We start from the raw sequence: 12,958 nt of genomic DNA on the forward strand, positions 1-12,958 counted from the left end.
ATAAGACCTTCAAGGTGCCTTCCAACTCTGTTATTCTATGTTCTATAGCTAATACTTTCTCATCTGTGTTAATCAAAAATGTTGGTGTGTATGGCACAGCTTCCTCTCCACTCCATCCCACTATTTGTTCTCCAGAGGATATATGTTGTTGCTGAAAGTGTTTTGTTGCAACTTGTTTCCTTTGTTAGGAGAAACATTCTGTTATGCGATTTAAAGATTTATTTAAAAAATAAAAAATAAATGAGGAGGCCTGCCTCAGAAACCTATATGGACTTGTTCTTTCAGTTAATAAATGTCTGCACTGTGTAACAGATGGGAAAGAGTTTTCAGCAATATGTAACCACTGGTGGGTGGTGAACTGTTACAAGTGTAGAAAAGTACCCAGGTCTTTTTATTAGTGAAATGTTGGCTGTTCGTTAAATCGCTGGGGATCCAAATTAGGTGGAAAAGGCCCACAAAACTAAAGCTCAGCAACAATGACATCAAGCATTTAGAAACCATGGGAACCAGCCATGGGAGGGAAAGCCCTGCAATTAGACTTAAGTTTGATACACTCTGTAGAATAATATCAATATGGACACCAGGTTAACCAAAGCAAGTTTAGATGAAAATGAATTGGGAAAAGAAATGGCTGAATCACAAGCTTTTGTAGCTCTAAACAGTAGAGTACTAGAAACCATTTGGGATCAAACCAAAAACCACAACGTGCTATAACCCCCACTGAGTTTCTATTTGTTCTAGAAACAATTGTTTTCAGAGCTCATAAACAGCCCTCAGAACAATAATAACAGCTTGTTTTAGTATTTGTTAAAAGCAGGGTAACAGTTTCACTTGGAGGGTGGAGGAAGAAAGATACTTTGAGACCTAAAAAGCCCAAATGATCTCTCAGGGATGATCGTGTAAAATTCCTCTGTGGCCTAGAAGTGGAGCTCTCACCTCACAATCAGGAGGCTATGAGTTTGATCCTAGGTAGAGGCTAATATTTGGAATAGATTCTCCTGCTCGAGCAGGGGGTCAGACTCGATGACCTCCAAGGTCCCTTCCAACTCTGTTATTCTATGTTTGTGAAGTAAGATAAATTGTACAATTCCAGGTCCACTAACTTCCCATTCTGATTATAGGACGAAATCAAGAGTATTTTGTATGTTCTTTGAGATCTAATTCACCTGGTTGCCATTGTGGCCATTGTTCCAAGTCAAGTTTTGAAACTTTTAGAATCAGACTGTGATGGAATATAGCAAGGAGGTGAATTCCCAGGAGGGAGGGATGCATTCCAGAGGAGGAAGAGGCACCTCAGCCCAGATATTATATGTGAGAGAAAAAGGATGTAGACAGATCCTCCCTAATAACTTACATTGTAGATGCAGATAGCGGAGTATTCAATCGAGCAAGATTTTGTCTGTAGGTGAGAAACAATAAAGAGCTCAGCATGGAAGAATCACCACACATCTTTCTTTGCTTTGGACCTGGTACAGACAAAAATTCCACAGAATAAATTTGATTGAAGCAAAATGGCTTCCACCACCACATTCTAAAGACAATTACATATTATCCCACTTCTATTATGCACTAGTTCTCAAAAATACTTTGAAATGACTAGCAATTATCTTCAAATCTAATCTGCTTATTTCACAACACTGAGCCAAAAGGAGGAAGAAATACTGAGATAACCTGCTGCAGATTCTGCAACAACAACAATGAAATATCTCTACCCACTAAACAGTTCTAACAAATGAGAAAGAAATTGCTCTCACATTTCCCACCCCACAATCCATGTCTTGACTCCTTTGCCCCAAAGGAGGGGGGAAAAATAAAGCTAGAAGAGCATCTGGTCATCCTTTCTCTTGAAAGACCTGAAGCCCAAAAGTCAGAAAATCTGGTCAGGCAAATCTTCATGCAAATGGAGAAATGGGTCACAGAACCAGTGCCCCAAAAGTGGAAAAGTTTCTTAGTGGTTTCAAACATACTGCAATGGAGTAAGTGGATCTTCAGTAGACCTTCTGTAACACAGCCATAATTGTGGACAATCAGACTTGCTTTTGAATGGTGCAGAATCATCATGTTGAAGCGCCCTATGCATCTCTTTGCATGTATATGATTAAATTACTTCACCAACTTAATAATTTATTTCCCAAAGAGCAACATTTTAAGTCAATGTCAAAAGATGTTTAAATCACACTTTTTATAGTCAAGCAAATGGATGGAGATGAGAAGAAACAGAAACCTGATCTTAACGCAAGTTCTCTGACCATCTGAATTTTTTTTTTTCTGATGAACTGGGAAGAAAAAGCTGTAAGATAGTTAAATTTGGTTTTCCTGGTGGCCCTTTGGTCTTTACTGCAGAACTCTAAATGACCAGGTAATGGCAGCAAAGTAAGAGTTCCCTGTGTCTCTTCATTGTCATCTAGTGGCTCTCTGGATTTTTGTGGCCCAGATCTGACAGCCCTTTCTCCAGCCCCATTCATTCAGTTAATTCCAAAAGGTGTTCAGTAAATACCTTGAGATGTGATTGTATCAGGTCTGGGGATCACAAGGAATCAGGGACATGCTCATATAGCTGCATAACAGAGGTAAATTCATAATCTCCCTCTCCATGCCTCAGGTGTGTATATTTACATTTAACTGTAATGATATTAATTTTTAGCCTTGATTTTTAATATATTTATATTATTGTTTTTTATGTATGGATTGTTTTATTGGATTATTCTCTGCTACCCAGTGTCACCTTTAGTGGGATGGGATGTTAGGAATGATAGTCATTTAACAGTTGGGTTGGCAATATATAAACCAGGCTAGTCATTTAATACTGTTGTATCTTTAAGAGAACGCTGTAATTGTGATTGGCTGAGGTTCCTTCAATGGCCATAAGATGGAGCCAGAAACCTGGTTTGTTCCTTTTTGCATTTCCTTTGATTCCCTTTTGCCTTTTGCCTGATTGTCATTCTGCTTGAATTGCTGTGAGTCTTGCAACTGTTTGCAACTCCGTTTACTGAACTTTGTTTATGATACTGGTAAAGAAAAGGACTTCATTTCTGGATTATCCCTGGACTGATTGTTTTGAATACTAACTACTTTAACCATGTATGATTTGTTTGTTGGACTTTGTTTACTCATTTACTGGAAGTAAAACTTACATTTTACTATTCAGTGTATCTGTGTGCTGGTTGTGTGTTATTCCTCACCACTCTCACTATGTTTCCCTGAGTGCACTCATTCTCCTCACAGGGAATACCTCAACACGGACACTGTATAAATTGAGTGAATGAATAAATAAAATAAATAAAAACAGTCCCAGAATATTTTACTTTTTGTTTTATCAGAATCAGTACCAACTTGCCAAGAGTGATTAATTGAATTATCGTTCTGTGTAGATTGAACTGCAAAGGGAATCACACATCAAATCCATTAAGATAATGCAGCCTTTGTAAATGGTATTGACTCAGAGAGAAATCAATATAGCCAAGAAATGCAGAGATGGAACTCAAAATACTTTAAAATTGAAGGCATTTCATCAAATGTGTTGAAAGAGAAATCAGAAGTTTTGTTTTGTAGCCTTTCCTGAAGAGATAAAGACAAAGGGTACTGAAGCCTGCACTTCTTCCTTTGTCTTTTCAAAAAATTAACAATTGACTTCACTTCACAGAAAAAGATGGATAGGAACTAGATTTTCCTTTTTCATTCCAGGTGTTTAGAGAATACAATGTATTAAAATCCAAACTTTCTGCCTCAGATTACAGATACTGCTGGCAGTTCTTATTGACTTTCTTCAAAAATATGTTGCCAATTTATATTGCTAAGCTGCAAGAACAAGGCATGAAGAAGATAGAGTCATTACCATCCTGATGTAATCCCCAGCTCTGTTGTCAGTGTGAGATACTGAATACATTTTAGGAAAATCAATTATATAATAACTACAAGTTCTTCTCACTTACACCCACACAGTTCCAATGACGTCAATGTGGGCTGGAGAATTCAGCCTTCCTTGTTCACAAATTCACTGCAAGACCACATATCTTAGAAATCCACACTGATTGCTGGAATAATTTAAATGTGGACACATGTGTAATGAAATTAATGATCAAGCAGCAATAGACTAAGTATTGTATACTTTGAATTGCTTGTTACTTATCATCAGCTTAATAAATAAACGGACAGATTAATAATATTGTGCAGGCACCTTGACTACAGGGCAGAGAAGCATTTAGAAAGTAAAAGAAACGAACAGAAATATCTGCTCTCAATGATTTGCTTGATGAAAAAAAATCTACATTTTTTATAAGCACACAGAGATAATCAGTGATGATAAAGTACTGGCTGTTTAAAGTACTGTCTTTGTTTTTATAGAGTAGGGCTGCCAAACTTCTGGCCGGTGGGCCAGGTGTGTCATGTGCTGGCCACGCCCACTCCCAGTTTAGTGAAGGGGAAAAAGTCCCAATATGTCATGTGACACCCCTGTTATAGAGCTAGATTCTTTAAGCTGCAGATGATAACTTATCAATTGTTGTTACAATCCTGTTATTTGGAACTAAAGTGCCTTTACAGCAAATGCGTATGTGTTTGGCCCCTTGAAAAAACTGGGAGGAGGGGGCATTTGGACTAGAACAACTGAAGCAAATGTTTTAGACAAAGAATGACTGCATTTATATTTATCAATTATGACTCTAATGAACAATTTACAGTCAGAATCTCTTTCTTTTTCTATTGGGAGTTTGTAATATACTTGGATTCATAAAAATAAAAATGTCATTTTCTTAGCACGTCCAAACAGCCAACATTTAACAAACAACCAATAATTTATAGAAATTAGGGAGAATTAATTATTAAACAAAACCACCTAAAACTGCAGCAAAATATGATGCCAAATAAAATTATTTTTTTAAAAAGGAACAAAGCTTCTGAAATTTAGCAGTTGTGACACTACAACTGCCATTTAAGAGACAAATCTGTTGAAGTAAGTGTAATTTTATCTATGTTGTTTTGCTATAGTTGGAATATTAATTGAGTAAACCAATTATTATAAGAGGCAATTTATAATAAGAAAAAAACTAAAAAACTGAGCAGATATAAGATCATTTGACATGCTGAGGCACATCTGTAGTACTGCTAAAAAACAGAAATGTATACTACACTATAATTCTGTAATTGGATAACAGATTAATAATACACCAATACTTGTAGGGAATATATCTGAAGATTCAAATCAGGATCTGATATAGACTTTAAGGTCAGTATTAAAAAGATCAAATATTTGGAAATTTAGTTTGCTACTTAATAGATTAAAAATAAACTATATGTTACCATGTGCCAAAAAAAGTTGGTCTCTATAGGGCAACATGAGGCTACAGTTAGATGTTGTTCAAATTAGTGAAGTGTTTTAATTAATTTCCAATTTAGTTTGCACTCAGAACACTCCCAGTCAGTCCCTATATCTGGATTAGAACCAATACATACACTACTCATTTCAGTTAGCAAAAATTGGCTTGAAGCTTATTTATTAAACATTATCAAACACCAATCCAATTAATTGGCAAAAAAGAGAGATAAATGAACAACTGGTAACTTAACTGGTGACTTTATATTATTCATATTTCAAAAGACTCAAAACTTTCTAGAGACATTTAAAACAACACTGAAAGTGAGGCAGCACATTAAGATAGAAAACCAATGAGCCCTTCTTTATTTTGGTCCATGAAGGATACATTTAGTGATACACCCAATGGCTCAGTTGCTTCTGACAGACCCTTGGTGAAATAATTTCCACAAGTTTATGAAGAGTTGGAAATATAATAGCTTCATTGTTTTGTAATTTTTTTTGTAAATTTTGTAAATGGCAGGGGAAGGACACTGTAAAATCTCCAGTCAGAGGTGGTATTTGCCGGTACTCCAAACTACTCAAAATTTCTTCTACCAGTTCTCCAGAACTGGTCAGAACCTGCTGAATACCACCTCTGTTTTTAACCATAGGCCAACATGCTGATATTATTGTAGGCTACATCTAGCTTGTACTGTATTCCTTTCATTCTTAATTACAGATGGGAATTATCGAGATCACCCATCCCCTCTGACCAATACCATATACAACTGTTACTACTACATTGATACTATTGCTAGGCTACTCTGTCTATAGTCATCCAGAATATGAATATAGCATTAGCACTTAGCACTAGCGCTTAGATTTACATACCACCTCATAATGCTTTATAGCCCTCTCTAAGCAGTTTAAAACATCAGCATATTGCTCCCAACAATCTAGATCCTTATTTTACTGACTTCAGAAGGATGAAAGGCTCAGTCAGCCTTGAGCTGGCCAGGATCAAACTCCTGGCAGTGGGCAGAGTTAGCCTGCAATACTGCATCGTAACCACCACCACAACTCTTATATAAATAGTCTCTGAGCTATAAATACAGTTTAATGTGATTTTTTAAAAATAACAGAATGAGTCCTAATCAAAATTAGCATCAGAACACCCACAAATCCTGGCAGAGATTATGATTCCATGGGATTGTGGTCTAAGAATTCCAATTATCTAGTGACTGTTAATATATTTTCATATATTTGTGTTGAGTTGTACATTCCAGCCTTCTTTGTTGCCTGATTAATCTTCTACTGAAACAAAACTGTGCCCCTCAACAAATGGACATAACTTTTTGAAAGAGATTTATGTAGCATCCTGGATGTGCCAGACAATCTGAAGCCCACTGCAGTTGGCCTGAGCCAAGAATCAGTGAAAGCTTAAGAAAGGATTTCAGCAAGGAGAATAATACACAGTTAATTCTGACTTCTTAAACACAGGTTGTCACGTCTTAAGAATGTTGGCACCTTGCACTTGAACAAATTGTTCTGAGGCAAGTTTATTTTTGCTAAGACAATGTTCTTAAATGTTCATGTTAGGCATATTAGTAGAATTACAATAGTAAGTAATGTACTGCATCTTTCCCTGAACATATGACTTTCAGATATATTGGACTACAGCTTCTATAATCTTGCAAACTGCATGAGATATTTATTTAGCAGCAAAGCCGCCAGGAAGTCTTCCCACTTTGCTATAACTTGGCAAATAGAGGAAATAAAAATCCCAATTGACCTCAAATAGCACTGTATAATTATTGAGCGTTATTAAATATTAGAAGTATCTAGAATCAGATTTGAACATTTTGGATCAGTCCCAGATTCTTTGTGCTACATTTATCACTATTAATAACAGAAAGCCTGATTTTGAACAGATTTATTAAATCACTCATCCACACCCTCTCAAGCAGGGTATGCAGCCTCAGCCTAGCAACATCAGTAAATTTGGCAAGTAGATCTAGGAGTTCTGTAAGTGGACTATAGGATGCTTTGCTAATAAAGAGCCTGTTTGGTGTGGTTACTAAGAGACCAGGCTAGAAACTGGGAGACCATGAGTTCTAGTCTTGTCTTAGACACAAAGCCAGCTTGATATCTATGGACCAATCATTCTTTCTCTATCCTAGGAAGAAGGCAGTAGCAAACCACTTCTGAAATCTTGTGAAGAAAACTGCAGTCAACAGCAGATATGCCTTCAAATCACATGCTTTGTTAATGTACAGTATTGCTGTAGACACATGGAGACATTAATGTACAGTATTGTTGGAGACACTCATGCTTTATTGAGAAATATGCTAAAAAAACAAGCTACTTTTCTGAAAATTGTTTCCTCCCCACCCAAATTATTTCAATTGCAATTATTAAAAAAGATAGCTATATAATCATGCAACTGAAAGAAAGAATTGATCTATCATGAAGGATTTGAAAGAACTAACATGTAAAATGATGCCAGTGTTAAAATTGCTTTTTTGATATTTTAATAATCATTCACTTAGCAGAGGGTACCTTCCTAAGAAAAAGTCCCTAGAATGCATTAATATTGATACAGTAAGGATAATGTCACTTCATTATCTGTTTTGAGAAGCATAAGTATATGCCACATTGGACTATTAGAATTATATAGTAATGTGTAAAATATTTGCTTATTGCTGCTTTTAAATTTAAGGATACCCCTTCCAATAAATATAAATGAATGATATTTTGCAATAAAACGATTTGGCAATATTTGTATATGTTATACATAGGCATATGATAGGGTGAAAGTGTAGTTCAGTACACATCTACATATAGTTCAATCTTCAGATCAAGCACAAGATAAATACTATTATATTGTAATAGACTAACTAGAAAACAAAGTAACTAGAGTAAATATTTAGCAATTATCTGACTAACGATCCATAATAAGGTAAACAGAGGTTTCTGTATATATAGGAACCTTTTCTATTGTATATAGCCATGTACATTAAAAAAAACAATAGCAAGAAAATCCCATCAAAAATGTTCTAAACATATGCTATAAGTGGGAAGAGAAAGTTAAATAGACAAAACTTTAACAATGACAAAAGAAGCATCATTCCAGGAATATCAATATTCTGATTCAACAAAGATATTTCTCCTGTCTTTAATCAGAAAAAATGGACTTGCCCAGAAAATATAGGATAGTATCAACTCTGCACCTTGAAACTTCCTACTACCAATATACTGTATAGCATAAAAGTCATGAGATTCAGAGCTCAATTAACAGGTTTTTGCATTTCCAAGCCTTGAATATTTTGATACAACATAAGTAAAAGTTTGAACATGATTATACTTAGTGGCTGGCAACCTGCAGTTAACTCTCAAAATTAAAACCACCAGCTAGCCAATTTAGGATGCTCCTTCAACAAGGATGACAGCTCTCTGTAATGCAGAGCATATGGTCACCTTGTTTTGAGAATGCATGTCAAATGTCAATCCTCATAACCAAATGTAATAAGCAAGATTGCATCAGATTCTGAAATACTCCAGACCCATCAGTTGAGATTAAGTAAAAGACTATTATGAAATACTATTTGGCAAACTGGAGACTTAATGTTATTCCACAAGGTTTATATCTTCACGACAGTCCATTATGAAAATAAGTTAAACAACTATACAACTCTTTGCTGGGTAGTCTGAGTGAATCTGCCTATTTTTAAAGGATGTCTATTTGTTAGAATGCAAGTACAATCAAAAATAGATGAAAAACTCCAAATACTGGAGCATAATTCTCCATACAGGATTTTAAAAATAATTACACTTTAAAATGTAATTATCCTAAAAGATGTCTTTAATTCAGCATGTTTTGTTACACTAAGAATTTTGAAATCTTAGACTGGAACTAGTAAGTATTATCTGTAGGCTTTTATGAGCATCATGCAACCTCAAAATTTATGCTTGTGCCATTGATTAAGGGACTAGCAGCCAAAGAATGCATTATGCTAATTACATTTTTTCCTGTATGTTGTTTAATACTGCCATTTTTATCCCGAAGACAAAGCGGCAGCTATGGCCTCAATCCAGCATTGTGCTTTCAATATGGAGCTAAGCCAGACACTAGTTTGTGGTCAAACAGTGCTATTAACCGGAAGGTGCCACTTGTTATAAACAGTCTAGGAATGAACAAAAGTGAACAGTTCATTAGGGTATATATGCCATTAATTTAAATAAATGTTTCTTTTAAGTAAGTATATAGAGTTGTCATGAAATCTGAAGTGAACCCCTTAAAAGTTCCGAAACGGCTGCTCTCAACAAGCAAACATCACATGTGAGGTGATATTTGATAATTTTCTATAGATAAAAATGTATGTTTACCCATATGCATAGTATCTAATACACATTCGTGGAAATCCTATTTTACAGCAGTGGAATTGCTATCAGTTACATTACTTGTATCAGAACACTGGCAAAATCCAAGGAAGTTTTTTTTTAATCTCCTTGCATGCTAATGATATCTGTCACTTAATAGATAGCACAGAAACATATCATGAAAATACCAATGCATGCTCTTAATATAAGTGTAAAAGTAAAAAAAAGCATAAGTTCAAATTGCACATCCAATTGCTCATTTTCTTTAATGATTCTGAAAGAGATCATTTGAAAATAAAATGGTTTTCCACCAGTGAACCACCCATTGGTGGACAACAAACCCTTTACCTGTGCTATGATACCACTTGCTGTCCTCAAATAAAAGATGTCACATTGATGAAGCCAATTCCTGCCATTTGTCCATCTCTAGCTGGCAGGCTGCTACTGTCTTTCCAGCAAAGTTGTCACCCTTGCACAGTCCCCAGATGAAATGGCATCCCTCTTCAGAAGGATACAGGGGATTGGATTACCTGTCTGTACCAGATCATTGTTTTGAGGAGGTAATCCTTCAATTATTAATCTCCTAATGTTCTTCAGCAAAGTAAGGAAGGCTGCCTCTGACCTATTTCAACCTTTCCGACAGTTATTATAGGAACAGCCTTGTCATAGCAAAACAATTGGATAACCCCAGCTCTGCTCTCATTGGACAATCGCCTTAGTGTGCAGCCATTTTTTTTTGGCAATGGCCATTTCATACCCATGATGGTAATTTAAATTCACAACTGGGAGGAACACACGACAGAAAATTAAATGGTTCCTTTATGCAATTTGACTAGTACTTTATTACATTACACACTTTCAATTATTAATGATTTTTGTAATGCTTTCTACTTTACATTGTTTTTTAAAAAATTCCCTCAGTTTCACAGGACCGAACAAACAGCATATAGTTTCATACTGACTTTCCCACACTTTATATTTCCCAAGAGGCCTGGAAGTATGTGAAAGATGAAATAGAAAGAAAAAAGGACAGCTTATATTAGATAATTAAATTGCATGGCTAATATCAGAAAGCTATAGTCATGGTTTTCTCCCTTTAATATTGGAAGTATATTTATTGTGGAAACTGCAAATAAATACTGATTTATATTAATCCTCAGCAAAACAACAACAACACAGCATTAGCTTAAAAAAAAAAGATGGCTCAACTCAAGGCACTTTCACATAACCAACATTTTCAACAACCGATCTGTTCTAAAACATTTTGAAACTGAGGTGTGGTTGTCTTGTCTTCTGCAAATCCTGAAACATAGAGGACACATAGCAAGTACCCAGAATTAATCTGTGTTCATTCTTTAGTTGACTAACAAAAAAAAAAGCAAAAAAAACCCAAAATCCAATCACTGTCCCATCTCCTGAATTACCTCTAATCATGGAATAACAAAAATCTCCATAAATTACATATCTCACCTTCATACTTCACCCAAAATTGATATAAAATCAAATCCCACTCACTGTGAGATCCATATTTTTCTATGACGATGACTGTGCAAGGAAGCTGGCTGCTGGAAAATGGATTTAAATAGTAAGGGGTTTTATTTATTTCAAAAATTAGATTATGCAAAGAAATTAAATTTAAAAACAAAAAGTTTGAAAATAGCTAAATGAAAGAACTTCATGCATCAATAAACACTAATATAGGCTAGATTTAATAGCTTCTAAATCAATGCAAATCAGTGCAAATAGATTAAAACCTTGGGATTCTACTGGAGATCTTAGGTTGTTTGTATTAAAGCAAGAGGTTGCTAAAATCCTCATCTATTAAGTATGAGGGAAAACATGTTTTAGAGCATATATTCTATAGAGAGAGCAACACAAAAGTTCAGGATCTGAAACAGTCTCTTGACCTTCACTGGGAGTACATTTTCCCTGAGATGAGAATGCTTTCACCTCTGAAGTGGCTTTAAATATATAATATTAGATACTTTACCAGGGAGCAGGTTGCTATTAATTCCCAACCTGCAAAGGCTACAGGTTTGTTGATTCTTCTGGAAGGCTCTACCTAGGGCATGTTTTTAAAATGTCAGTTTGGGGCCTATTGAACCTCAGTACTCTCAAAAATTGGCTTGAAAATCATTTTAGTAAGCATCTTTTTTTGGAGCAGCATCTTCCAGGTCAAATAGAAATAATCAGGAAGAAACAAAGTAGCTAATCTAAGAGCCCTGGTAGTGCATTGATTAAAGTGCAACACTGCAGGCAAACTCTGTCCACTGTCTGGAATTTGATCCTGATGGGGTTTAGGTTGCCTCAGTCTTCCATCTTTCCGAGGTCACTAAAATGAGGATCCAGAGAGCAATATGCAAATAATGCTTCAACATCATAAACCACCCAGAGAGTGCTGCAAAAGTACTGTGGGTTGATATAGAAGTCTAAATGCTATCGCTTTAGAAAACCACCCCTAGTAAATTTTAGTTGAAGCCAATAATTAAGTTGACACATACAATTCTTCATCAGTTCAGCTTCAAGTTGAGTAAACACAGTAGCAAGGAAAAAAAGGGTTTAAAAATTTGGATTGGATGTTTTTCACTGGATTCAACTTTTTGTAGATGTTCACCTGGAAAACACTGAGCATCTGGGAAAATGTTTTGCTCTGAAACTTAGTAGTGTTCTCATGAATAAACCCAAAAATAGCCACTCATGTTGGCTACTCAGTGGTTTGAACTTATTTGTTCCCTTTACATTCCAAAGGAATAGACAAATGTTCAAGATGTTTCAAAGAACTATCTGGCTTTATTCAATTTATGTTTATTTACAGGAAGGACAACCAAAGACGTCCAAAGGATTCCTACCATTCCTTACTTACATATTAAAGTACCTATGTGTTGCAAAGGTAAAAGAAAGCATATTGGCAATTTTGGAACTAGGTGCTTTTTCCAATAGCTCTTTCCATGATATATACTATTTAAGATGACTGTATTGAGGAAGTAGGAAACAAGAAATCAACAGTGCATTCATTTTTTTAAAAAAGGATGTTGAACTGCCATGGATACATCTGTAGAGAATAATGGTTGATTTGAATCCAGAAATTAGCAAAACTATAGAATTCAAAAGAAAATATTAGCTTTGTCACACTGTACAATCTATTAGAGTCAGAAATAAATGGGCTCACTGTCTCGAAACAACTCTCACTGTGAGATCCATTAGGGTCCTGGCTCATCTTGAAGCAGTGCAAAATACCGCAAGTGGAAATGTTCTCAGCATTTGAATCTAGACATTGCTCTCACT

Source organism: Pseudonaja textilis, chromosome 2, assembly GCF_049901715.1.
Source record: "Pseudonaja textilis isolate UNSWEBS1 chromosome 2, rPseTex1.2, whole genome shotgun sequence".
Lineage (NCBI taxonomy): Eukaryota > Metazoa > Chordata > Lepidosauria > Squamata > Elapidae > Pseudonaja > Pseudonaja textilis.